At 36.3% G+C, this 27,508-nt stretch overlaps 7 non-coding genes across 7 annotated transcripts; all 7 read right to left on the bottom strand.

The window, feature by feature from the left end:
* Positions 1–6,932: 6,932 nt before the first annotated feature.
* On the bottom strand, positions 6,933–7,005 carry Trnar-acg (transfer RNA arginine (anticodon ACG)). The gene has a single exon. It is a non-coding gene; the product is annotated as a tRNA-Arg (tRNA).
* An 8,990-nt stretch (positions 7,006–15,995) lies between these two features.
* On the bottom strand, positions 15,996–16,068 carry Trnar-acg (transfer RNA arginine (anticodon ACG)). The gene has a single exon. It is a non-coding gene; the product is annotated as a tRNA-Arg (tRNA).
* Positions 16,069–19,408: 3,340 nt separating this feature from the next.
* On the bottom strand, positions 19,409–19,481 carry Trnar-acg (transfer RNA arginine (anticodon ACG)). The gene has a single exon. It is a non-coding gene; the product is annotated as a tRNA-Arg (tRNA).
* Positions 19,482–22,662: 3,181 nt separating this feature from the next.
* On the bottom strand, positions 22,663–22,735 carry Trnar-acg (transfer RNA arginine (anticodon ACG)). The gene has a single exon. It is a non-coding gene; the product is annotated as a tRNA-Arg (tRNA).
* A 2,100-nt stretch (positions 22,736–24,835) lies between these two features.
* On the bottom strand, positions 24,836–24,908 carry Trnar-acg (transfer RNA arginine (anticodon ACG)). The gene has a single exon. It is a non-coding gene; the product is annotated as a tRNA-Arg (tRNA).
* A 1,420-nt stretch (positions 24,909–26,328) lies between these two features.
* Trnam-cau (transfer RNA methionine (anticodon CAU)) lies at positions 26,329–26,401 on the bottom strand. Its single transcript has one exon. It is a non-coding gene; the product is annotated as a tRNA-Met (tRNA).
* A 380-nt stretch (positions 26,402–26,781) lies between these two features.
* On the bottom strand, positions 26,782–26,854 carry Trnar-acg (transfer RNA arginine (anticodon ACG)). Its single transcript has one exon. It is a non-coding gene; the product is annotated as a tRNA-Arg (tRNA).
* Positions 26,855–27,508: the final 654 nt, after the last annotated feature.

Below are 27,508 nucleotides of genomic sequence, written 5' to 3'. Positions count from 1 at the left end.
GTTCAGTAGATGCTAATGTTTAAAATACTCGTACTGAGTAAATACCCACGTTGCTTCTAAATGCTTACTTTTTCTAACAAGAAGTACTAAAGATTTTTTATGTATAAATATTTAAAGTATATTATTGTTTCTACGCATTTATAAAGACAAATCTGCATATTGAAATTCTCTAACTTCACCCACATATTGATGCAAATATTAATTGATTCGTGAACAAAGAACAAAAATCTAGTTTAAGATCGAAAAAAATTAAAACAAAAGAAAGCAATTAATTAAGAACAACGCCAAAAAAATCTCGCTGAAATTGTGGATTGAAACATCACAAACATTCTATATACATATATGTATGTATGTATATGTAGTGGTCGAAAATTAAAAAAATATATATATGTACATATGTATACATATATGTATATGTATGGACTCAGAATCAATCGATTGATTGTAAATATGACTGAATTAATGGTAAACGCCTACGACGCCTTAGCGGATTGAGCAAAAAATGCGCGATCGGATTAAAAAAACATCAAAATATAAACGAAAAAATTAAATTTCGATTAAAAATAAACGAATTTGGAATTTCGTCAGACGCTGCAGGGGTCGGAAGTCCGACAACGGTAAGCTTAGCAGTATTTTCGAAAAGCTAATAATTAATAACAGCAACAAAAAAATTAATAACAACAAACCAAATTTGAACCGTTAACAAATGTTGGAGTCAGTTTGTATATACTATATATATATATATACATATTTATATCTGAACGTATGTATTTTTATACTATATACATATGTAAGTATATATCTTGTGTGTATGTTTAATTACTTCATAAAAAATTTGATTTATGGAATCTGGGCACTTTACACAACTCTCAAATCAGTAAATATTAGAGGAGGGCGTGACTTGAAAGTATGTTGTTGTGTTTTATTGTTTAATGATTACTTTTTTTATTCAAGATATTTTCTTTATCGCCAATTGCCATAAGTGGTCTACCTAATTTTAGACAATTTGGCTTTGAACTTGAATTTTGGAGTTCATTCACACTCTTAATGCATTTGTACATACAAACTTGTATGTATGTAGTTTGAATTATGTGAAGTTCATAATAACAAAGGCAACAAAAGGCCAACCGCTGCGAAAAGCAGCTGCAAAGAGAGAAGAGTAACAGTGACCAATTGAAATGTTATGGATTTGTCCAAAACTATTTCAATAACAAAGGCCGTCGGCATAAAATGGGCATATATACAAATAGATATGATTATATTCATTTTTTTTTATAGTAGGGGAAGCATCGAACCTAACCTACTCCCAACTCACGACTCTCCCACGGAACCACCGGCTAGGTATTACGTCGTGGGATTGACAGGACATTTAAGTCTCCTCTATTGCGCGGACTGACGGACGCCTAGTCTGTTGAAGAGATCTCAGTTTGGTCATTATGAATGTTGACGCTTCGCTGACGGCTTTCCATTTATCAGTCGACTGACACATGAGTGTCGTCAAGTTATCGACCGTAAAACTACCACCGAGTGTGGTTTTTAGCTGTATGTCCACTAAGTATTTGGGTCAGATAGAAATCTAAGTCCCCATGTCGTCTGTCTATCCACGAGTGTATGTCTCCTCTATTGCGGTATAAGTCGATGGGATCTCATTCATTATGAACACTGACGCTCCTGCCACATTTTAGTACTGACACTTGTTTCTAAAACTACCACCTCTGTCCTTACCGATACTGTTTTAGGCGTTGATAATTGATATAAACGCTCGAGCTCATCTCCCTGGATGTCAATGGGCGGCATGCTGGCTAATACTTCAGCAGCGTCGGTTGATATAGTCCGGAAAGCACTTGTTACCCGAATTGCAGAAAGCCTATGCACTGCAATTATTTGTTTTGCATACGCTTTTATATCCATTGCCTGTATCCATACTGGTGCCGCATACAGTATTACGGAACTCATTGCTTTCGCTATTACGAATCGCCGGCTGGAACGCACACAGCCTCTATTGGTCATCATTCTCGATAGGTCATTATAAATTCTGTTTGCCTTGGCGGAAGTATACTCCAAGTGTTCTTTAAATTTTAATTTGGAATCTAATATTACCCCCAGATATCTACTTCAATTGCGGCTGCGAGGTAATCTTGCATTCCCCTATGGTGAGCTCTATTCGTTCTTCTATCTTCCTAGTGCTTACCAGTAAAACTTCTGTTTTTTTCCTCCGCCATTTTCAGACTCATAGAAGAGAACCATTGGCGTAGACTATTTAAGCACTCATTACATTTATTTCTCAGGTCGGCTAGTTGTTTGGCGGCTGCTACCACCATGAGGTCGTCCCCATAAGCTACTAGTTTCACGTCTGTTGGTTGCTGTCTTCCTAGCACCCCGTCATACATAAGGTTCCATAATAGTGGGCCTAACACTGAGCCTTGTGGTACTCCACTTGAGATAGAGTAGCTCTTCGTGCCTTCGTCCGTCTCAAAAATCAGCTTTCTGTTTTTAAAATAGCTCGTTATTATGTTTATGAGGTATTCAGGGGCCCGTATTTCATCCAGGGCTTTAATTATGTCTGCCCATTTTGCTGAGTTGAACGCATTTTTGACATCTAGGGTAATCAGCGCACAATACTTTTTTGTGCCACCTTTCCATCTTTTGCCACTTACTGCACATTTCGCAATATCGACGACTTCTCGTAGTGCGTCAATAGTGGATCTCTTTTTTATGAAGCCGTATTGTCTCTCTGATAATCCGCCGGCTTTTTGGATTGCTAGTTCCAAGCGGTTTCTTACAAGTAGGTAAAAATAAATAGATTTGCAAATTTGGTCAACATAAAAATAACGGTACAAAAATTGCATATAAATCTAACAACTAGGTACTTTTGATATGTGAGTTTCTGAAACAAGAGGTACCCAAAAATCGGTCAAATTTTTATGAGTATTTGTCTTAGGAACTGCAAGTGCTTGATTTGGCTTACCGCTTCCCATCGCAATAATATACTGCCGAGTCCAGAATTAATTTATTAAAATATTTAAAGCAATATATCTTACGTCATACGATACCGGAAAACTCTTTGACTCATAACTTGCACAAAACAATAAAGCGATCTGAAACTGGCATAAATGTTTGATGTGACTAATTTCGATAACCATTAATTCGTCTGGACCACTGAAGGTATGTCAAAGGGGCCTAAATATAAGCCAATTTTCTCGGTCGCATAATATACATATGTGCATATGTACATACATATGTATATCTATTTAAATAATCATGAAAGTCTATGGAGAGAACATTGATCTCATTATTAGACATACCAATCCTCAGTACTTAATTTAAATTTCGCGCGAAAACCCATTCTTCGAAACATTTTAGTATTCGCTTGTCTTTCTGAAGTACATAAAGTGCATTCGCCGATTTTTGCGATGAGTGAAATTATTCATCAAAGAAGTTCCATTAATTTTGTGTGCGGAATCATCATTTCTGGTGCAGAAAGATTCAGAATGTTGGAAAAGACTTTCGGTGATAATTGTTTGTCTCGAGCAATTGTTTTTGATTGGTACAAATTATTCAAAGAGGGTCGAGAACGCGTTGACGACGGACTTCCTGGACAACCATTAATATCAACTGATGATCAACACATCAACGAAATAGTAAAGGAATTGATGCTTGAGAATTGACAATTAACATTCAGAGATTTAACTGGAATAACGGAAGGATCAGTAAAGATCATTTTGGGAGATCATTTGGGACTAAGAAAAGTGGAGGCACGATTGGTTCCAAAATCACTAAATTTTTTCGAAAAACAGCTTAGTGTTAACGTCTGTGAAACAATGCTTTTTGACTACCAGGATGTCATGAAACGTATTATGATTGGCGATGAGTCGTGGAGCTATGCTTACGACCCGAAAACAGACGATCAATCGGTCGAATATCGTGGCAAAGGTGAGCCGAAGGCGAAAAACCCACGACAAAGCAGGGCAAAAATAAAGGTTATGTTGACAGTTTTCTTCGATTATCGAGGTCTGGCGCACTCCGAAATCCTTCCGACCGGCCAGACTATCAACAAGGAATACTACTTGAGTGTTATGCGTTGTTTGCGTGAAGCTATTCGTGAAAAGAGACCAGAATTTTCCACCCATACCGTTTCGCAACCACCGTATTCGCCCGATTTAGCTCCATATGACTTCTGGCTATTCAGCAAACTCAAACGACCGGAGAAACCGTTTCGATCCAATTAAAGACATTATACGTTGGCACAATAGTATTTAAAAATTTTAAAATTATGAACACAGTTTTACAATTTTTTGCTCATAGTAGTATACAAGAAAGCTTAACAGATCGATATCATTAAACTAAACAAATTCATCTTCTTCTTCTTTGGCACTACAATCGGGTTCGGTCTGGGCCGAAAAAACATATCCAAAACGCAGACAGGACGCTGTGTACTTGGTCCTTCCATTGGAAGCCTGTGATCCATGTGAAGAAAATGGCCTAACCGCCATGTCTGTTAGGTTTTTATGCGCTTAACGATATCCATGTCGCTGCAGAGCTCATACAGTTCGTGGTTCCATCTAATCTGTCATCAAACGACTCGGAGAGGTCCTTCACGATTTTGGCAAAGCCGATAGTTGAGCACAACTGCATAACTGTATGAGTTTCGCAGGAATATCAATTTTAGATCTGGCGTCGAACATGTAGCTCCTATCAGTGCTGTCGAAAATGGCTTTGAAATCAACAGAAGGGGGTGGGATCTGCTTGTCGAGGGTCTTCTCCGGAATGTGACGTGTTGTGAAAATCTGGTCTTGGTGCACTGCCGCAAAGCCGCACTGATAGGATAACGTAGCCAATCTACGAGGTTACTAGATGCTGTCGCTCGATCGGTTCTTATAACCGGTCAATAATTAGCTTTATGACGCCAAGGTTTTGTGAAAAAATTGCAGGCCCGATGATGTTTAGACTAAATGTGATATGGGATTAAACTCGAATCACACTTGTCCTTCATTTAATGGAGAAAAAGATAGTGGATGGCCCAAGGTCTAGCGCACGGTTGTATTAGCTAAACTGCAACTAAAGATATGAACCATGACCTGGTTCTAAATTATTCCAGCCATCGTCGTTATCTGCTTGCAATAAATATTGCTTGCAATAAATTTTAAATTTTCTTTTGATTAATAATTCTTTAAGCTTGTTGATTGTCCTATTAATGCTACGTTTATGGCATCCAACACCGAATTACAAACGAATAACTGCCGAACGCGGTGACCACCGAGTGAGCTTTGACGAAAAGCGCCGCCTCAATTAAACTATCTGGAAAAATTGTGTTAGCAAAATGATGATTAATGTTTCAAATCGTATTTTTCACTTAAATCGCAAACATTTTGCTACTACAACAACACAAACAACACGGCGACTGCTCAGTGAACGATTTATCAATTTTGTATTGTGCGCAACTGTTTAATTGACACACTGAGGTATGTATGTATATGTGCACATAAGTGAAACATACATATATACACTTATACATATTTACAAACATACTTTCATACAACCATTTAAAATCCACCTTTGTCTGCCCACTACATTTGACCTATATTTGCAGTGAGCTCAAGTGCTTATGTATGAATGTATGTATATGTGTGTGTATATAAATTTGTTTTTGTATTTTAATGCTTAAGTAGCGCTAATCCAATAAACTTATTTCTCACCAATAATTGTCTATACATATTTATATGTACTTACATACATATATGTGTATGTATAGAATTTTCTTAGGGGATTAGGGGCGCGCTCATAGCGGTTGGCGGGTTAATGGGCGGCTGCCTTGCTTGCTATTAACGCACAAATTTTTATTATTTTATTATGAGAATAATCAATGTTGCCTTTTCGAAGCATGTTTGCGCATTTTTATGATTACATGCTTAAATATGCATTTGTATGTGTGTAAGTATGTATGTTCAATAGGCATTTGCATGTTACATAGCTTGTTCGCTGACTTTTCCATGTCAATTCGAAATCATCAATCACAATTTTATGTGCGTAGCCGTGGGCTAATTGCAACAATTGCTACTTGCAATAGCAACAAAAACACATAAATAGTTTGGAGACATAGTAAAACCTAATTTCACAGTGCCATTTATCATTAGGCTGCGAAAAGCCACTGGCCACGGACAGATTAACTATTCGACTGACACTTTAGAAAAGTTGCATAGAAACATACATACATATGTATGTGTATAGATACAAGCAACAACATTAGCTTAATAAAATATATAAAAATATGTACATATGTAAATGTATATGTATATACATAATCACATACACATAAATTTATGAATTCGTAATAGAAGTTTGTGCACTAAGCAAGATCACGTCAAGGGGACCCCCTATTTACCACTTGATCATAAAAATTGAGTCCATGAATTTTTTCATAAATAGTTGCAATGAAAAATGTTACCCCATAAATCTTTTTAAAAATATAAATTTGATAATAATTTTTTTCTTTTATAATGAATTTTTTTGATACTCTATCCACTAAGTTTCAGAAAAAACCGGGTTTTTCTTTGAGAGTTTTTTTTTTAAAGCGACATTTTGTCTAATAAATAAATAAAAAATGTAAATTCAAAGAATTTTATATAGAACTTTATTAAACGGCTAATCAATTTGTAAAAATGACGTAACCCTTTCTCCCGTAGCCGATCTCTAGGAAAACCTAGAAAAAAGTTGTCTGAGGTTGAGGAAGATTCTTTTCAAAACCAAAAAATTCAAAAATGTATTGTTGCTACAGATTTATGCAGGCAAAGATTGAATAACTAATCTAACTTTTCATTTAATACAATTTGGGCGGACTCTCTATCAGAGGTAAACATTTTACATCTCCGGTTTAAATTCAAAAATTGTTTAATAAATAAAAAAAACGAATACAAAAAAAAAAAACTTTTTGTCGATCCTGCCAGGAGTCGAACCTGGAATCTTCTGATCCGTAGTCAGACGCGTTATCCATTGCGCCACAGGACCGTGTGTTTGAAATAAGCCCAATGAATTATTTTAGCTCAGAATTACGTATTATGTGTGTCAGTGTTGTGTATACTACGCGTTCTATGCGTGGCTATTTATAGCACTTACTGTAGTGTGGAAAATGAAAGTAAAACCATATTTACAAGTGGTCATAATTTAATGATGATTTTTTCCATTTTATGTTCAACCATTGATTGGAGCTTTTGACTAAGGTAAGCTTTATTGTAATAAAAATAACGGTATTGATTAGTGTAATGACAGATCATATTTATGTGTCGAGGCATTAGCGAGGTTCGTTTAATATACGACAATCAAATCATCTAGTTTAGCTACTGGAACGTTAGAAAAAAAAGTCACAGGTGAAAAGCAACAGGTAAGAAGTAAAGTTGGTATCGTTTCTATGAGAGACAGCCACTGAAATTTAAACGGTATTATTTCTGGTTAGATCTAACCTTCAAAAGACAGGCGAATATTTTAACACTGCTTTAATCTTAGCTAAAAATACGGGAGAGTATACGAGTAGAAGTTATTTTTGGATTGATATTTGGATTGTAGTATATAGATAAGTGATTAAAACAGTAATTTGCTAGAAATTACTTTTTGAATGTTATTAGATTGGTTAGACAACGAAAATGAAGTAAAAAACTCCAACAGCGAGGATGTGGAATATGGAAAAGGGAAGAGGTGTCATTAGATTATATATTCTATTTCGTATTTTCTATCTCCATACAAGCTGGCATCACACAAAAACTTGATTCACTCATTTATCATCTGTCGGTTCAGTTGGATTTCAGTTTTAACAGACTCTGCAGCCTCACTATCGATAGCAGTGTATCATACCGTGGGATCTGGATGCTTACAGCGTAGTCTTGCTAATGTGGGACAAGTGCACAAGAGATGCTCCATTGTTTCCCTGGTTCCCTGCTCTAGAAATTTGCTGCAGTCTTCTCGATCTGTCATCCCCATCCTGCGGGCGTGTGTCGCCACCAAACTATGACCAGTTGGTATTCCCGTAATGTTCCTACAGTCTCTTCTATCGAGTGCCAAGAGGAATTTTGTGTACTTCCGATCTACTCTTTGATAATATTGTTATAACTTTTGCTTTCCATTTGGGAACCACTGACAGCAAACCAGCAAAGCACTGCAGCCTTTGCATTGGCGTTCAGCAGTGATCGCACACCCACAATAGGAACTACAAACTTGACACTGACACTTCTTTACCTCTCAGCAAAACTTGTTTCCAGAAGACAAGAATACATACATATGTACATTCTTACATGACATTGACACATTTTCCATAAATAATTTACAACACCTATAATAATTCTTTTGATAAGACGACTAGGAGTAAAAAAATTGTTATTACAAATCGAAATCACTTTTTAGTCATTCATCAAATTCGCCGTAGATTTGACAGCGAACAATCAATAAATGTTTAATAGCTTTGAGAATGAGAAATTGCAAAATATGTGGATGTATTACATTACTGTTTCTACATATTCTTTCACGTATATTTTATAAATTCAAAAACAAAAAAATGTTTTGTACAAATTTTAATAACTCTCCGCAATTGCTTTTCTAAATTAGCTTACTTCTAAGTCTTAGCAAAAAACGTCTGACCTAATCAAAAGATCCGATAATTTATGCATATTCGGAAGATATACTATAATTGGAATGCTGTACGATTGTGCGGTTTCTTATGAGAACAAGGAAAACTACTGTGGTATTGTAAGATTCGGGAACACCTGTAGCCTGAGCCTGTCGTTTCGAGGTGAGATTAAGCTCCTTAAAAACACCTCAACACCTTCAGCAGAAACTCACACTTTTCTCCACTAATTTCATTCGAATTAAGCTTTAGACCAGAGACCTAACAACCATATCTGATAACTATCGGTCTGTTAACTAACTTAGAAAAAAATATTTATGTAGATATATATTGCATACGCTCTAGAGATTTTAGGCTCAGAACAGGCTCAACGAACCACAAAGCGCCGAATCTCTCTTGCTGGTAGCCTGAAAGGACTTAACTTAGTATTTCTTTGCCAAGTTGTTCCGAAATATACTTGTTTTTAAGCTCTTGAATTCATCTTAAGCTAACAAACTCCTCATTTGTTGGACACCCATTCATTCATATTACACTCCATAAACCGGAATTGAAGCTTAAACTAAACCTTTCAAGGTTCCGTGCGACATTCCACAGTTTTTAATGAACAAAAAAATTAAGTAGATTTTTTATATACATTTATACATACATACATATGTTTGCATGCATTCAAATTTCGGGTTACAAAGTTAGCACGCTGCCTTAATAGCTTGTGACAGGCGTGACTGTCACTTGTCGCCTGCTCCACTTGCCGTTGGTGCAATTTAATTGAACTATCGTTTTGTTGAAATGCCACCGGCGAAGCGAATTGCACGAATATGCATAAAATGCATATTTACATACATAAATTTGTACATACATACATATATACATATTTTCACAACATTGAAACAGCGAATCCGGTGAATGCTGCCTCGAAGTTCTTTACATGTTGCCACACAGGGGCGGCGCTAACATTGAATGCTGTCAGTTGTTGCAACATCAATCATGACAATTGAGCTACGATTAGTGTTTGGAAAATTTTCAAATCATAATTTTTCAAAATGTTATTGGCGGCTTAAGTTCTGAGTATAAATGTTTGCTATCGCTCACGATTTGTCAGCTTAAGTGCTTTATTAGATACGAAATTATTGACCAAACAAATTTCATAGTGCAATGTGCAAAGTGATTTGTAATGCTAAGAACATGCATTTGTTTAACCCTCTTGCGGTCACATGTACTTGACGGACCTTCCTCTTCTTTCATTTTTCTTTCGCTATCGTGATTTACCCAAATATGTTGTTTGGATACGAATGAAAAGAGTTGTTGAATTCCACTAAGACTATGTTTTTATTATTACCCATCGCATCATCTGATTACTTTTTAAATATAATTTTATTTACTTCTACATATTCTACTTACAATTTTGAGTAAAGATAAGAAACTTTCGATAAGTGATAAATAGATAATAATTGAAGTTTTGCACTGCGAGCTATAGTCCTCTCCTATATCACATATGGTCACAAAGGTCCTGCACTCTGAATAATATCAGGAGCTTGCTGGGCGCGATGAAGGTAGATGGATCCAAGGTCCTTGAGCTAGCTTCCACAAATTGTTGGGAAATCTAGAATCAGGTGTTCTGGAACATCTTGTTCCATGTCGCAAAACCGGCAGTTTGCGCAACAGACTATGCTCATGTTGAAATAAGTGTTTCTTGAGCCTGCATTGCCCAGTATAAAGCGAAACAAGGAGACGAAAGTTGTCTCGGGGGTGGTTGCTCATATCTCCAAACTTTGATTCGATGCGATACTTAACATATCATGTATTTTTGAAAATTTTTGCTAGATTTGCTTAATTTTTAGTGCCGAACTCAATCGATCCGGAACTCTCAATACGATTACTTTTTCTGTATTCTTGCTTTAGTCATAAAAACGAGTTTAGCTGAATTTAATTAGTAGATATAAAGCAAAAAAGGTATAACATACAGTGTTTTTCCGGAAAGTAATAGAACTGAGTCGATTTAAACAAAAATGTATTGTACCAATCGTTAAAATTCTTTAAAAACTTTCAAAATACGCCCCTTCTGCATCGGTGCAACGCTGCCAGCGCGATTTCCAAGCATTGAAGGCGTCACGGCAGACATTTTCCGGAATAGTCTTGAGAGCCAAGTTGCATGCTGCTTGGATCCCCTCTGTCGTCTTAAAATGCTTGCCTTTCATCGGCTTTTTCAGGCAAGGAAACAAAAAAAGGGCCGCGGGGAAATCTGGGCTGTAGACCTGCTGCGGAAGCATTGGCATGCCGGCCTTGGTTAGGTGGCTGTTCACAAGAAAGGCGGTGTGAGCTGGGGCATTGTCGTGGTGCAATTCCAATCGGCTGCGATGTCTTGACGGACCCGATCGACGCTTGATTTGAGTCTCTTGAGGACTTCCACGAAAAACTTGGCGTTGACGGTTTGTCCAGGAGGAACAAATTCATGGTGGACGATGCCTTTGATGTCAAAGACAATGAGCATCGTTTTCACTTTGGATTTGCTCATTCTTTCGGTCTTCATCAGCGACCTCTTTTCGGCCATCCAAAAAGGCCTGGTGCCACCGAAACACACCACTTCTTGCTCAAGCAACATCTGAGTAAGCCTGCTTGATCATATCAGACGTCTCTGTCGCAGTTTTACCGAGCTTCACTCAGAATTTAATCGCATACCTCTGCTCTAACAAACGCTGCATTTTTGGCTTGAACTATTCACAGAAACACGTCGCGCGAAAATGTTTGTCCTGCCGCTCGTTCGTTAGCTAAGAACGCTCTCCACCGAATCCAGTCAGTCCTATTACTTTCCAGACAAAACCTGTATATGCACTGCAAGCCTGCTTAAAATAGACAAATAAGAATACAGGAATCAAAATTCAATATTGGAATTGAGACTATTCCAATGCCTTTAAAATGTTTACATATGGAATACTAATTGAACCAATTTCTAATCAAACGATTCACTCTAAGCTGATCTGCGCCTGTGTAACTTCGGCGCGCTCTTATTGTGCGTAAATTGAAATGCGTTTAATTTTGTTTGTATGTATATGAATATTACACTATACACCCCCGTACCCCCCACACATAGCCTGCTTGCTTATTTTTATTTTTGCTGGCATAACATTCAAATACTTGAACCACTTAAGTTAAACTCCCTAAGGCGATAATTGTCATTCAACAACGCCTCAAACAACAACAAGCAAAAAAAGCAAAAAGTAGCAATAATTTATGCAATCAATTGTAGTGCGAAGCGCCAATATTTTTTCTATATTAGTTACAAATTTCTTCTTCTTCTGCCTATTTATTTATGTTTTTGATCTTTTTGCTCCACTTGGCTCGTGAGCATGTTGCTGACATTTGCCGATCACAGACAAGATAGTCATGTTAATTTAACCGTTTGCAATTTGTTGTTACTCTAATCGCATGCGCATTGCAATTGCCCATTAGCCACATACTCTATATACATACATAAACGGTGCATATGTGTATGCTTAGATGCATGGCTCGTTTTGCAAATTGACCCAGCTGTGAAATTCAGTGGTTCCAACCACCTAGCTCCTTATAATCTACTTTATTTTGAGAGCTTCTTTGCTCCATTCGTACGTTACAATGCTGGCACAGCTGTCATAAGAACCCCAAAGAAATTTCAAAATCAAATCAAGCGGTGGTAGAGAACTTGGCTACCCACCTTCAGTGCGCTTCTAACACAAGCTGTCCACTTTCATAAACCATCTGAACAAAACTTATCCGAACTGACGTCATTATCATGAATTTTAATACAAATAAGCAAATACAAGCATGCCAACGCTTAATCCAATTTTTGAAACACTTATTTTGAGTCTCGGGTGGGATGTCCTTCAGTTCTTTCAGTGAGTTTTAGTTTTTCGGTTTTGGCACAATTTTGGAGCGGTTTTCGCTAGATTGTCGGACAGTTTCGACGTCGTGTCCATAGACCCACGCGTCGTCAACAGTAATGATGTGTTTGATGAATTTAGAGTTCCCAGTTACGTTGTCAAACAACTCTTTTGCGACCTCTACTCGTCGTTGTTTTAGAAAAAGATTGAAGTGGCTTGGTACTAGTCTAGCTTTGATACGCTTAATACCTAAAACTTTAACCAAAAGTTCTCTAGTTGAGGCCATAATGAATGCAGGATGGAGCCGTGTGTAGAAATTCACGCAAGTGAGGAAAGTTCTTTGAGCGCCATTCACTCAAGAAGCTCACGATTTAGACCAAGTTTCCTTTGCATAGCCAAAAAACTTCCGTTTAAAGGCGAGCTAAAGTGAGAAGGCAAATCACCCCTCCCTTGGGTTTTGAGCAGAGTTTGAAACCCGCCACATAAAAAACACCCCCAATGAAGTAGACACAACAGCCTCAGATGAGAGATTCCCCTTTTGATAACGACCACTGCATACATATTAAGGATTACAATTTAAAGACGTGTACCTGGAAGGTCCGGTCCCTTAATTGGGAAGATGTCCTCGCAAAAGTAAAGGCTCGCATCAGCGCCGTCCAAGAAGTGCGATGGACGGGCCAAGGACTGAGACGAGAGAGTCCGGTGTGTTTTACGTGAGTACTTGCCGGCGACGGCCTAATCTCACAGTGCTTTCTATTTCTAGAAGCACGTAGATCAATACAATGCGTTGATCAGCGCCAAAGCATAAATGCATTCAGCACTTATACCTTGGTTCCAATTGTTTCAGGTGGATAGGGATAGGTTCGTCGGGTGCGAGGCCTACCCAAAACTTTGCCGTACTCTGGGTCCGGCACACGGCCGCAATGCGACTCCATATTGGACAAAATGCCCTGCCTGAATTTAAGTTCAAGCCACAGCCACCATGATTCTCGACAAAGGGCCAAACCCAATCAGCAGATTGGAGTAAACTCCAAGGGCTAACTGCTCCCCGTGGTACCAGGTTTAAGTCTCTGGTGAGACCTTGTAGCTTTTGCTACTACCAGTTGAGTCCCCAAAAACTCAATGACTGGTGACATTTTTAGCTTGTTCAACAAATGCCTTATATTATGAAATAATATGAAGCCTAAAATATGACTTCATGCTGAATATTTTAGCACTATTTCTGACATAGACTATGCTGACATTTCAAGGCAAGCCCAGAATGACAGACATAGTGCATATGGATTTTAGTCGCCTCTTACGATAGCCATGCCTTACCACGGGTATATTCTTCCCCCTGCAAGCAGGGGGCCCCTACCCGCAGAGGAAAAGGACTAAGACGAATAGGTACTTGTCGCACTTACTACAGTGGCCATAGAAAGGAGAGCAAATTCGGTGTGGGATTCGTGGTGGGAGAGAGACTCCGTCGCCGAGACCTGGCATTCACCACTGAAATGAGCAGCTTCTTGTGGAAAAAATTTCAGACCGGTATCTCAAAAACTAAGAGACTAACGGACGGACCGATAGACTAAATCGACTCAGTCCGTCAAGATCTTTTAAAAATGTATATATTTTAAAGCGTCTCCGACGTTTCCTTCTGATTCGTGCAAACTTAATACACCCTCTTCAGTGTATAAGAATCTGGCTAGGCAGTACATAGCGATATACAAACTACCTGGTGTAACTTTAGTTGGCTTACAACTAGTTATTTATTACTGTTTAACGCAATAAATACTGCTGACTCTGAATAAATATTTGTACATATACCTATATATGCCTAAATACCACAGCACGCATAGAGGGCGCTTACTGTTGTTGTCATTGAATGCCTCCGGTCTTGGAGTTGCAACCACAAATCGTGCTTTCGGTGTGAGAATTGTTGGCGTTGCAATGTCATCTCTCCGCGTTCGGGCGGTCGCGCGGTCTTCGTCACTGTCGCCGCCAGACATCTCAACAATTAATCAACGAAAGCAATCAGACTGACGAATACGAATGCAGGCATTTCGTTTCATTGTAATTTGGGTGGGAGTTGATTTTGAAGTGCAATTTGTGAAGTGTGACTGGAATTCATTAATTTCAATGATAACTTAATTCTTTACAAATTATTTATGTGCATTTTGTTCTCAGGTTTATTTTGCATTTACGACTATAAATGCTGGGAGTTCCCAATATGTAACCAACTGGAAATAATCAAAAAATAATAAAGGCAATTACAGTCTGGTGGTTTTCTTTTGTTTTGTTCTGAAAGTACTACTTGTTAAATGAAACCTCGGATTTTGCTAAGCAACATTAGAAATACCTTATCACACATATCTCACACATGAACTTTGTCCAATTTCAATTTAAAATTTAGTTTAGGTCGAGATGGCAAAAAGTTGTGTCGGCTAGTTTGTATGTCAGCTATATCGATAAAATACAGTACTAGAATCCTCCAACCGTCATGCAAGCACTCTTTCGATTCCTTAAGCAGTACAGAAAAGCCGTTTGGAACAACTAAAATAAGGCTGGAACGAAGCTCTTTGTATGGGACATACACGAGTTAACGCCAAAAAACTTTATTGACTGAATTGCCATCTTGGAATCACAACAGAATGGATCCATTCTGAAACGATTGATTACCGCCGATGAAAAGTGGGTCACTTACGTCAACTTCAAGCGAAAACGGTCGTGGTCGAACCGCGGTAAGCCGTCGCAAACGATTGCCAAGCCAGCATTGACGGTCTGCTATATGTTTGGTGTGGAAGGCCAGGGAATTATCTAACATAAAGCTCCCTTACGGCCATACTCTTTATTCGAACCTAACAACAATTGAACCGCCTGACAGAAAAAATCTTTAAATGGTCGTCAACTTTGGCTAATAGGGGAGATATTGTGTTCCATAGACTAAGGAACTATGGGAGCTTGGATGGGAGCTCTTCATCTTATAGTCAGGATGTGTCAGCAAGTGATTACGACACGTTTTGTCTATGATGGTTCGACTCAAGAGAAGAAATCGTGTGTATTTTTTGCCAATAGGCACGAGAGTTTCTATGGAATAATATGACACAGTGGGGGGTGATCAATTTTCAAATATAATATTTTATACTTAGCAACATGTTGCACAGTTAAGTTATAACTTGGCACAATTGACTAAAGCTTCGTTGGTTGGTTGTTCGTTATTGGTGGATCAGCTAAAATACTGCAACTCAGTAAGGTATCGTGCTGCGAAACGCAAATTCGGATAATAAGGCTATATAAGGAGATGAATGAGTGAGTTTAAAAGTCGCAAAGTTCTCGACTCTTCACCATAAAGCTTAGCAACATTCGTATTTTAATGAAACCACGCTAACATGTGACCAATAGTATAATTGTTTTGAATTCCCGAAGCGATCTCTGTTTCGCAGATAACTCTAAATATTAGTTGACTTCTAAGAATAGTAGAAGTATCTCAATCTTTTACATACAAATGAGCCTTTCTGATTTCGGAATTTTAGTAAAAAATGGAGAATATTCGATCCTGCCAGGAGTCGAACCTGGAATCTTCTGATCCGTAGTCAGACGCGTTATCCATTGCGCCACAGGACCCTGTATTTCACTTATGAAATTGTTGCATTTTTTTAAATACATAAATTTCAAACTAATACAATATAAGAATTTTTTTGATTAATTAAGAAAAGCATCGAATAAAATATAAAACTCATAGTAAATGTATAATAACTTTTAAAGAGTTAAGATAGTTCAAGTATCATAGAAAATAAATATACACACATATACTATCATTATAGGCATATAAACCAGTTATCAGCATATTAAGAAGTCATCTTCAAATCTTATGCTAATTAGTTGACAGTTTTGGAGCCGAAGCATGTTATTACTATATACACTTGCGGTCAATAGAAAGACACCACCAAATATAATTGAAATAACATCACATGAGCGATTTGTTTAGAAACTAAGAATATTAGGCCCATTTTTATTTGTTTGGCTACACAGTGTAAATAGTTGTGCACAAAAATATTTTTCGAAAATGATTCTTAATTTTATCTTCAAAATCTATGTCGTCCCCTCAAAATAATCCCCAAGGTCCCAATACACTTGTGCCAAAGTTTTTTCCAATTCTGGAAAGAGTTGTTAAAGTCAATTTCCGTTATGAGCTTCAATGCGAGTTGTGTTTAAGTTTAATGCCTTTAATTGATTGAAAACGGTTCCCCCCGTTTGAGCTTTCTGAATGAGTTTGCCAGAAATCACAAGGAGCTAAATCAAGCTAATACGGTGGTTGGGGCACGATAATGGTAAAAAATTTGTCGAAAAACTCACGAAGAATCAATGCAGTGTGCGGCGGTGCAAAAACGAACAGTTGTCGGCCCTTAATTCTGGCACTCATTACACTTAAATAGTATTCCTAGTTGACAGTTTCAGAGTACACCACACCAATCGAGGATAACTGTCAACATAAACTTGATTTTTGACGTTGTTGTTTCGGCTTCGGCTCACATTTGTCGAGATATTCGGCCGATTAATCGTCCGTTTCTGAGGCGTAAGCCTACCTTCAAGACCCAACGCCAGTAATAATTCGCTTCATAACATCCTAGTAATCGGAAAACATTGTTTCACAGACGTTATCCCGACGCTCTTTTTCGTAAAAATTGAGTGATTTGGAACCAATCGTGCTTTCACTTTTCTTAGGCTCAAATGATCTTTCAAAATGGTTTTCACTGATCCTTCCGATATTCCAATGATGCCGGTAAGATCTCTGACTGTTAATCGTCGATTCTTAAGCTTCAATTCTTTTATTTTATTGACGTATTGATCATCAATTGATGTTGCTGGATGCAAATTAACGCTTTCTCGACCCTCTTTCAATAATTTGTACCAATCAAAAGCACTTACTCGCGTCAAACATCTATCACCGAAGACCTTTTCCAACTTTCTGAACGTTTCGGTACCATAAATTTGATTCCGTACACAAAATTTAATGGAACTTCTTTGTTGAATAATTTTACTCGTAGTAAAAATCGCCCAATGCACTTTATGTATGGTACTTCAGTAAGACAAGCGTAGGCTAGACTGATTATTTTGATGTAACATTTGGCGAAGATGTCTCTTCTTTTAGCAATTTGGAGCCAATTCGAGATACCAAGTACAGCTGGGTCCTTCTCCACCTGATCTCTCCAACGCAGAGGAGGTCTTCCTCTTCCTCTGCTTCACCCGGCGGATACTGCGTCGAATACTTTCAGAGCTGTAATGTTTTTATCCATTCGTACGACATGACCTAGCGAGCGCAGCCGCTGTCTCTTTATTCGCTGAACTATATCAATGTCGTCGTATATCTTGTAGAGTTCATCGTTTCATCGATAAATCCATAACCATAACCATAAATCTTCCTCAGATCATTTCTCTGGAAAACTCGTAACATCGACTCATCAGGATGGAGTCATGTGTTGAAGTTGGAAAATAGAGCCATGTGTAGAAATTCACGCCAGTGAGGAAAGTTCTTTGATTGCCATTCACTTGCCAGAAACGATTATTTAAGATATGGCCAAGTATCCGCTGGGTAGCCAAAGCACATCCGTTTGAAGGTGCGCTAAAATAAGAAGACGAACCATCCATTCTAAGAATGGTGTGCTGGGTTTGGGACCCGCCACGTAAAAAACGGCCCCAATGAAAAATAAAGAACAGCCTCTGACAGTCATAACAACCTAAAAAAAACTTCGGCGAATGGGTTTTCGTGCGAAATTTAAATTATAAAGTCTTACTACTTTTTGCTCACAGTAGTTAGTGCTCAATAGAGTTTAAATAGGGCGAGTTTCCATGCCAAGCGTTGAATTCTTATCTTGTATAGATGTTTTATACAAGATTTGTTTCCAATCAAAACTTAGCCATTTTGCCCGATGGCATGGTGATGACTCAGCGATTATGAGAAGATTATGAGTTCCGTATAAAGATAATACTCTTAAATTTTGGTTATTAAAAATTTGTTACCACTGTCGCACATTTCTGTGCATTCATTAATCCGTCAAAAGATGTAGCGTTCTCTGAACATGGTATGAAAAGCGGTATCAAATAACTTGTCTTTGAGGAAACTTAATTTTCTCTACTGCTCAATTATACTGGAACCTCTACTGCCTGAACGGCGCACGTAAAGCAAATTTTATGACCTTAGAAAATAAAATTTGCTTCCGTCAGACCACACAATCTGCTGTCAATAATTTTGATCTCAATTTTGGTACCTTTTAGTCCAAGAAAGTCGTGTAGCTTTCATTTTTTGTGTTAATAGTGGCGTTTTGTGTGTCTTCCATATAAACCCACATCTGTAAGCTGTCGGCGTATGGTCTCGACATTTAAATCCATTTGGTAAAAATTTTGCATCTCTGCCATGTGCATTTTTAAAGCGGCCGTTTAAACTTATCCGCCGCAGTATGTTGTCAGTTCTCTCAGTTGACTTACGAGGACGATCTGATCCCTTTTTACCCTCCAAAACAACACTATTCTCTTTGTTTTGTAAAATGCGAACAATAGTTGAATGGCTACAACCAATTTCTTCTTCAACTTCTCAAATATACAACCAAAATACGATTATAACTGAAAAGTGTCCCCTCCAATTTCGTAAAATATTATTAATTTCTCAGTGCCCACTAAATGTAGTAGATTTTTTTTTCAAATTTACAGTTATATAGCTGAAGATAGTCTACAAAATTGGTGGTGCGTTTTTGTTGACCGCAAGTGTATACATATGTATATACTACGTAAATTGTTGTAATATTCAAATTTTAAGAATAGAATTTGTGGTTTCTTTGGAATGGCTCGCACACTCAACAAAATGATATATGTAATTATAAAGCCTCTAGAACCTACTTTTCGAAAAAATAATGATTAAAAAGTTTCCTTTTTCTTTACATAAAATAAAAAAAAACATATTTTATTGCGATCCTGCCAGGAGTCGAACCTGGAATCTTCTGATCCGTAGTCAGACGCGTTATCCATTGCGCCACAGGACCCCTCATATTATATTCAACTGTACAATCGAACACTCGCTAACACATCATAGCTATTTTGAGAATTACAACAAAGTAAATTTATTAAAATTTAAATTTATTTGCGATTATTTTTAAATTTATTTATTTTGTGATTAAGCACTATTTTCTCTCAAACATTTATTATTATTTTATTAAAATCACCATTCATCACCGCCCACCAGAGGCCGTGATGAATAACTAGACGTTTAACAAACAGTAAGTGCCAATTGTCAGTAATCATAAAATGTAATTGACGCCGCTTGGAACTGTCAAAGTCAAAGCCACTAAGCATTTGACAGCGATCATTTGTGGCAACATTTGTGCATTATGTGGCAGCTAGATGCGCTCACAGTTCGACGGTTTGAAGGTTTATCAATTAACAGTTAAATAAAAAGTTTTGCAGCTGTCGTGTTGTAAAATTGGCCCATAAAAATGCAAAATTTTTGCAGAGGCGCCGATGAGCTTCGTTAATCTTCAGACGCACACTGGGCCACAGGTTAAAAAAAGGCTTCCAATTGAGATTTTGATGTATGTACATTTTTAGAAAATATTTTAATGTAAAGTTTTCTAAGGAAATTTTTTTATTAGCTTGTTGTGCTAAAATCAATCCCAAGACAAGATTTGACTAAATTTTTCGGTGGAGAGAATATTTATATTTTACTACACTGTTAAAATGTGAAGATTTGGTTCCATATTTCTTGATTTTTTCTGCTCGAAATATTACTTAGGCTTATAGTTCCAATTTAACAAATTTTGATGAATTGCCGGCCGAGCTTTCAAACACGGCGGCGAAGAACTGATAAGGTGTATTCATCAGCTTCTTTGCAAAATATAGTCGGAAATCTACTATCGACCAGGTTTTCACCATGAGCCAAATCTTGGAAAAGACCAGTCAAAGGAAGATCGACACAAACCACCTCTTCCTCGATTTTAAAGCCAGATAGAGATTTAAGACAAGGCGACTTCTTATCGTGCAACTTCTTCAATCTACTGCTGGAGAAAATAATTCGAGCTTCAAAGCTGAATAGAGAAGGTACAATCTTCTATAGGAGTGTACAACTGCTGGCCGATGACATCGATATCATTGGCCATAACACCCGCGTCGTTATTTCTGCTTTCTCCAGTTTGGACGAAGAAGCGAAGAAAATGGGGTTTGTATTCAAAGGGGGCAAGACGATATAGTTCTTGTCATCAAACAAATAGTCGTCACATTCGCGAATTAGCTCGCACGTCACTGTTGACAGTCAACTTTGAAGTCGTAAAAATTTCGTCAATTTTAGAACCAGCATAAAAATCAACAACAATATCAGCTTCGAAATCCAACGTAGAATAACTCTTGCAACAAGTGCTACTGCGTAGGCAATTGAGAAGTAAAGACCAAACTCTACAAGTCACTCACCATTCCGGTCCGGCTATATGGTGCGGAGGCATGTACAATGCCATCATCTGATGAGTCGGCCTTAGGAGTATTCGAGAGAGGAAGATTTATGGTCCTTTACGCAGTGGCAACGGCGAGTATTGTATTCGAACGATGAACTAAAGATGCATGTCGTCCAAATGGATATCCAGCTCTGTCGACAATATGGACATATTCTCCAGTTGCTTTAAGTATTCGAAGTTTTTTATTGTAGAGGAAAAACTTGTCTAAAAAACACTGGAAGTTTCATTAATTGCGCGCTGTTTGCATTGCATTTACATTTTTTCGAATTCTTGCCCACAGTGCTGCGCCATAAACTCCAGGCGGCGTGTTTGAAGAACCTTTATGTATGAAAATAATGTTTTGTAATAAAAATTGCTATCCAAATTCAATGAATAGATTTGTATATTGAAAATACATACAAGCATTCAGCGCGTAAAATTACTTTTTCACTAAATGTGACTTGTAAGTGAGGGGTGTACTTAAAAACCCCATTAAAATAGTATAATACAGTTATTATAAACAGTCGTAGGCATTTTATTAAGCACACTTGTATTTTTATTGATATTTTTTTTTTAATTTCCATTTTTTTGCAAAAGCACGCAGCATTAATTAAGAAATCATTTTAAAAATAGTTTTTAATTGAGTCACTAATTTTTTTTTTCAAAATATTTTAACTTAAAAATACTTAGGCATTTGATTAAACGAATACGACTTTTTGTAAGGCATAAGTCTGGCAATGAATTTTTTTTGTGGTTAATGATCAGTTGTTTAATAATGAATTATACTTCCTTTGAATGTAATAAGTTTAAAGACCGGTAAGGACAACGTGTTCTATTTCCATCCAGGCGTTGAATTCTTAAGTTCGGAAACCGTTTTAAATTGCATACAATTCGCAAATACCTTTGACGCCAGTAAGCCCCATAAATTTTTGATGGGATTGCAATCTGGACTACATCCAGCCAGTACAATAAATCGATTTCTTTTCCTTGAAACATTCTTTCGCTTACTTCGACACATATAATATGTATGTATATGGCGGCATTGTCTTGATGTAGAGCGTTTTCTGTTTCTACATTGTTTTCTATAATATAATTACCACATCGTCCAGAACCTCTATACACTTTTTGGAATTCATTTTTGTAGTAATGAAACACAGCGACAGCCCATACCATTACAGAACCCTCTCCAAAGTTGCCCCTCATTCTTTATCCATGTTTTTCGCCGGTATGCTAAAGAGAAGGTCAAACCATCAGGTCCATCTAGATTGAATTTTTTCTCGTACGAAAATATAACGCATTTCCACTCAATGTATGGTTGTATTCTAGAATATTTTATACTAAAATTCTATAATAAATTTTATTTATAAATTTTGCATTGTGTCGGTTCCAGATTTTCTTCAGTCTAACGGATCTTTTTTTATTATTATATATAGGTTATCCGAGTTATATGTATATACATTAGAACTTTTTCAGAACATCGAAGTCCGATCTACTCTTTGCTCAAGAACTCCTATTATGATGAGACACTTATTATTGAACAGTTTTTGTAGTATTTTAATGCGAGAATCTTGTAAGATCTCAACCATAAAATCTTAAGATCAATATTTCTGGTGTATAAACTTTCGAGAAATCTGTTTTTGGAAAACTATTAAAATTATACTATTTTTTGCCCTGTATGTTTCAGTTCTTTCTATCTTTTGTAATTATATAAAAAGAGGGTGGCTGTGTTGCCACCTTCAGATAGCGATCCTGCCAGGAGTCGAACCTGGAATCTTCTGATCCGTAGTCAGACGCGTTATCCATTGCGCCACAGGACCCTGTAATTAAATCCTTTAATGTAAAGATCTTGATTAATATAGACCAAACTTAAGCGAAAATCTATTAACTTGTTAGTGTTTAAACTTAAATCACTAGCAATATTATTATTATAGAAAATGTTTGGTGTTAAAAATAATGTCTTTTTACTTATTTATCTTTTTGAAAAATAATTAATTTTTTATATTAATATTTTTGTTCACTAACCGTTGTTTTGCAAAAATAATAAGTCTGTATATACATGATCAGGAAGAGGAGAAAATTGAAATCCAGCCTATAATGCATTTTGAGTAGGAATAAAGATATCTTAATGAAACTTGGAAACCGTATAGTAACCGTTGTTTGTACCACTGCCAAAAATAATAAGTTAGATATAGCTAAGGAAATTTAGATATATATTGTACATATGTATGTATGTATATAAATGATCAAAAATTTTGAGAAGAAAATTAAAATCCATGTGACATATTTCCTAAACTACTGTTCGTCCAAGAAAAGAGTACAAATTTTATGGAAGCCGGTGTGAAAATTGGACGATGAGCATGGCGCCGCCCACTTTTTGGTGAAATAACATATCTGGGGATCCGCCCGACCGACAAAATTTATGGCGTTGCCTTCTTCTCACATCCCTATGTCACAGTGCAAAAATTGGCGCAACCACGCCTACCTCCCCTTTAGCACAATTTTAAATTCCTTTTGATTCTTTCACTTCCCAGTACACAAATCAAGAAGCAATTCATATTACAGAATAAAACTTAGCACGAATATTGGCTTTAGAGTAAATATGTCACTTTATGACCAAAAATTGTCCAAGTCCAACAAAAATTGTTCACTGTTGGTGCCGAATATGAGGATCCAGTATCTAAAGTTGTCTTTAAGCCGAAAATAAATAATTGAAATTCAGATAGAATATTTACTTGATAATAATATCTCTGTGTATCAAAAATGGATTGAATTGGGTCACTTTTTTCTCGGTCCCCATATACCTAATAAAAAGGTTTTCGAACTTCTGGGTGACTTTATACAGCATATATCGGCCAATATGTGAGGTAGCTCAATGACAATGAGAGAGCGTGTTTTACTCATAACAGTGTATCTTTGTATGTGAGATACTTTATGAAACTTAGGAAAATGTTTTTATGATTAACGTTTTACACCTTAAGATATTTCCCTGGCTTTGATTCCTGCTAGTTGAAGAGAATAAATGTTGGGTTGCATCCGAACTTAACTTTTTCTGGTTTTTATTTATACTTGCCTTAATTCCCTACTTTTTTGGAAATCTGTAAACAACTAAATATTCTAATCTATGTAAGTTCAGTGGGGGAAAATTTTTCCTATACAACTTAATAAATTTTTTCTATACGAATACGAGACGTTGTATAAATTTTTGAAATTATATAATATAAAGAATTTGAACTATTCGTCGCGGTGATCGGTTTTTGAGATGACTCGAACGCTGCATATATAAAGCTTTTCGAATTGATGAACCTATCAAGAGCACAGGGTGGTACAGGGGGAACACATGATAGTGTGAGGGATTTTAGTGCCGGGGGTTTCACAATGGGCTTCTATAGGCGTAGATCCGTTTCCAGACATGCACCCTGCGTACCTACCAACCTAAACACATATGTTTTCATGCGACTTGAGCAGTTTTAAATTTAGAACACCCCGATGTGACAGTAATGATAAATATTATGACCGAAACTTTCGAAAACTTACTATTTAAAGACTATACTACAACTCAGTACTTTACTTAAGAGCGGGAAAGAAATGTTTCTAACTTTCTTGTGACGATATCCAGGATGCTTTGACTTGAAACGGTATATTGGGTATTAAAAATGAGTGCAATCAGTTCGTAACTCCTTTTATGTAATACCTAGAATACTCTAATTTCTAGTTAGCTACTTAGTAAAAGTTGTATGCAAATGATATAAATTAATTTAATATCCGTCGAACTGACCTCACCCACCCAAAACCCTCTTGCAATTTGGTCTAGTCCAATACTAAGATTTTATAATGCAATTTCGTAGATATTTCGAAATTTGCTTAACCACACTTTTTAAATTTTTGTTAGTAATTTTGGTAAAAAGTCGCGAATATTTCGATCCTGCCAGGAGTCGAACCTGGAATCTTCTGATCCGTAGTCAGACGCGTTATCCATTGCGCCACAGGACCCTGTATTTTAAACCCATTTTCCAACGGCACTGTTATTATGGCTTAGTAATTTTGAAATTAGTTTTTATGCTTTTCTTATATTATTAAAACAAAAATTATTTTAATCTATCTGTGAAGGTATACATATGTACACACATACATATATAATAAAAATAATTAATCAATTTATTTTTAATAAAAAAATATTATTATTTTAAGTTAAGAAATTGTATCTCTTTCAAACCGAACACATAATCCTAAATTTCTTTATTTCTTTGTTATTTATAAATAAAATGTTTTTTTTTTATTAAAAAACATTTTTCAGAGTTTTTTAAGAATTCTTTTCAAAGTTTGTTTCCACGCTTAATAACTTTTTGATGTGTTCTGCAATTGCTCAATAAATTTGTGTGAATATTTTCATACAAAAACAGCGACAATCATTTGCTTGACAGCTATAAATCTCAGAGATTTTTATCTTTTAGCTGCTTAATTAAGAAGGCGAATGCTCAACGAATGATGCTTATGCTCATTAAGATAGTTGGAAGCGACTAAAACTGTAAAAAGATAGGTACATATAAACATATAAAGATATATAGACGTACTACATACATTTATAGTTTAAAACATTGTTTCAGCATTTCGGCACTTTTGTAGAATTAAGAGCAATTCTAAAGTTTATTCAGAAAAGCGCCAGAAGCAAGTATGTAAATGTCTTTATATAAGTCAGAATACATTGTTTTTCAAATATTTTATTTTTCACAACAACACTGCAGTTAAATATTCGACATCAATTAGTTCATGTGTCGTCTATTTGTTAGCCGGTTTCCATCCAGCAAGCTCAATGACGAACTTAAATATTCAAACAGGCGACCATAAATTTGCCTTCGAAAACTAAATTTGTCACTTAATTTTTTGTTTTTGTTTTTAATTTGCTGAGGAAAACATAAAATGTGCTTAAAAACGCAGCATTTGCAATTGAATGAAGATTTATCGCCTTAATTAACGATTTTAATGAACTCAACTTGTCAGCAAACGCTTAACAGCAGCGGTGTGTCGGGGGCACGCCGAGGTGGAGTAATCTTAATGGCGGGCATTTTACTTGCAAATCGATTTTATGTTCGCATATTAATTGGCATTTTGTAGCTTCGGTTTCAGCCACACAACGGTGCTGGCACCTGTTGACCCGCGTAGACGTGAATGATGTGACATTCCGTTAACGTGGACACACGCATAAATATGGACGCATAAAAATATGTGTAATGCGAAATCAATGCAACAACTGTTTTGACATAAATTATACAAAATTAATAGCATTTCGATAAAACGCACTCGTTAATTTGCAAACAGTTCGCAGGCTGCCGAAAAGCTTCGTTAATTTTGTGAATTGCAAGCAGTGAATATTCAATGAAAAAAGTAAAAGTAAAATTAAAAAAAAAAATAATGCCCCGGGTGAGGCTCGAACTCACGACCTTAAGATTATGAGACTTACGCGCTGCCTACTGCGCCACCGAGGCTACATTCTCTAATCTGTCAAACTGCACATTTGTACCTGAGCCAGCATTATAATGTTCTAAGCATTCCTGTGAAATTAAATATTATTTAAAAAAGTTGCCAGAGTGCTGGCACAATTATTTTGGAGAGTGGAATGACAGTTAACACTTGAATGTGTATTATTGTAGAGAAGTATGACAGCTGGAATATATTGCAATACTTGACAGAATTGTGTTTAATTTTCAAAATTTCTAAATTACATTTTAATACAATTTAACGATTAAAAGTTAATTTATATTCCATTAACAAATTATTGCATAAAAGCGTTCTGAAATAGATTTAGTTATGTAAATCCATTTATATAAGCTTTCAAAATATTGACACTGGAAAATATATCAATCAACGATCCTGCCAGGAGTCGAACCTGGAATCTTCTGATCCGTAGTCAGACGCGTTATCCATTGCGCCACAGGACCCTGTATTTAAATAAAGAAATTTATTGAGTTTTGAAATGTTTAGAGTTTCTAAATAATATTTGAGTTTTTTGCACGATTCTTAGAAGTTTTACGAAAAGTTTTCTAAGTTATAATTAGGAACTATTATTTTTTTATGCATAATATTTCGAAAAAAATATCATTTAATTTATGTTAAATGGTCAGTTATAAGATAACAGTTTTTTATTTGTAAAATATATTTAAGTGAATGTTTGCAAAGAGGTAAATAAAATTACATTTATTTCGACTTTAAAAACTCCAAAAAGTGCAAAAAGTGTTTTTTTCTGTACCATATATCGTCGCCTAAAATTCAAAACAGCGTATCATCCACAAATCGAAAATCGCTGACAGATATAATAACCAATATATAAAAAATTTGTAACCAAAACACAAGTTTTGCTTCAATATGAGTGCATGATAACCAATATATAACCATTTCATAACCGCAATTCAAAGCTTGTTTCAATATTAGTGCATGATAACGAATTTATAACCATTTTATAACCGCAACCCAAATTTTGTTTCAATAGTGGTTTCTATTATATCGTTTTCTTTCGCCTGTAAACTTACGAAAAGTGATGTTACGTTATTTTGTATTTTAGGTGACGATATATTAAAATTTTTCTGAAATTCAAA

The sequence above is a fragment of the Bactrocera neohumeralis genome, chromosome 6 (genome assembly GCF_024586455.1).
Source record: "Bactrocera neohumeralis isolate Rockhampton chromosome 6, APGP_CSIRO_Bneo_wtdbg2-racon-allhic-juicebox.fasta_v2, whole genome shotgun sequence".
Classification (NCBI taxonomy): Eukaryota; Metazoa; Arthropoda; class Insecta; order Diptera; family Tephritidae; genus Bactrocera; species Bactrocera neohumeralis.
Note: the sequence above shows the minus strand (reverse complement) of the source record. Positions and strands in the feature narration are given on the sequence as shown.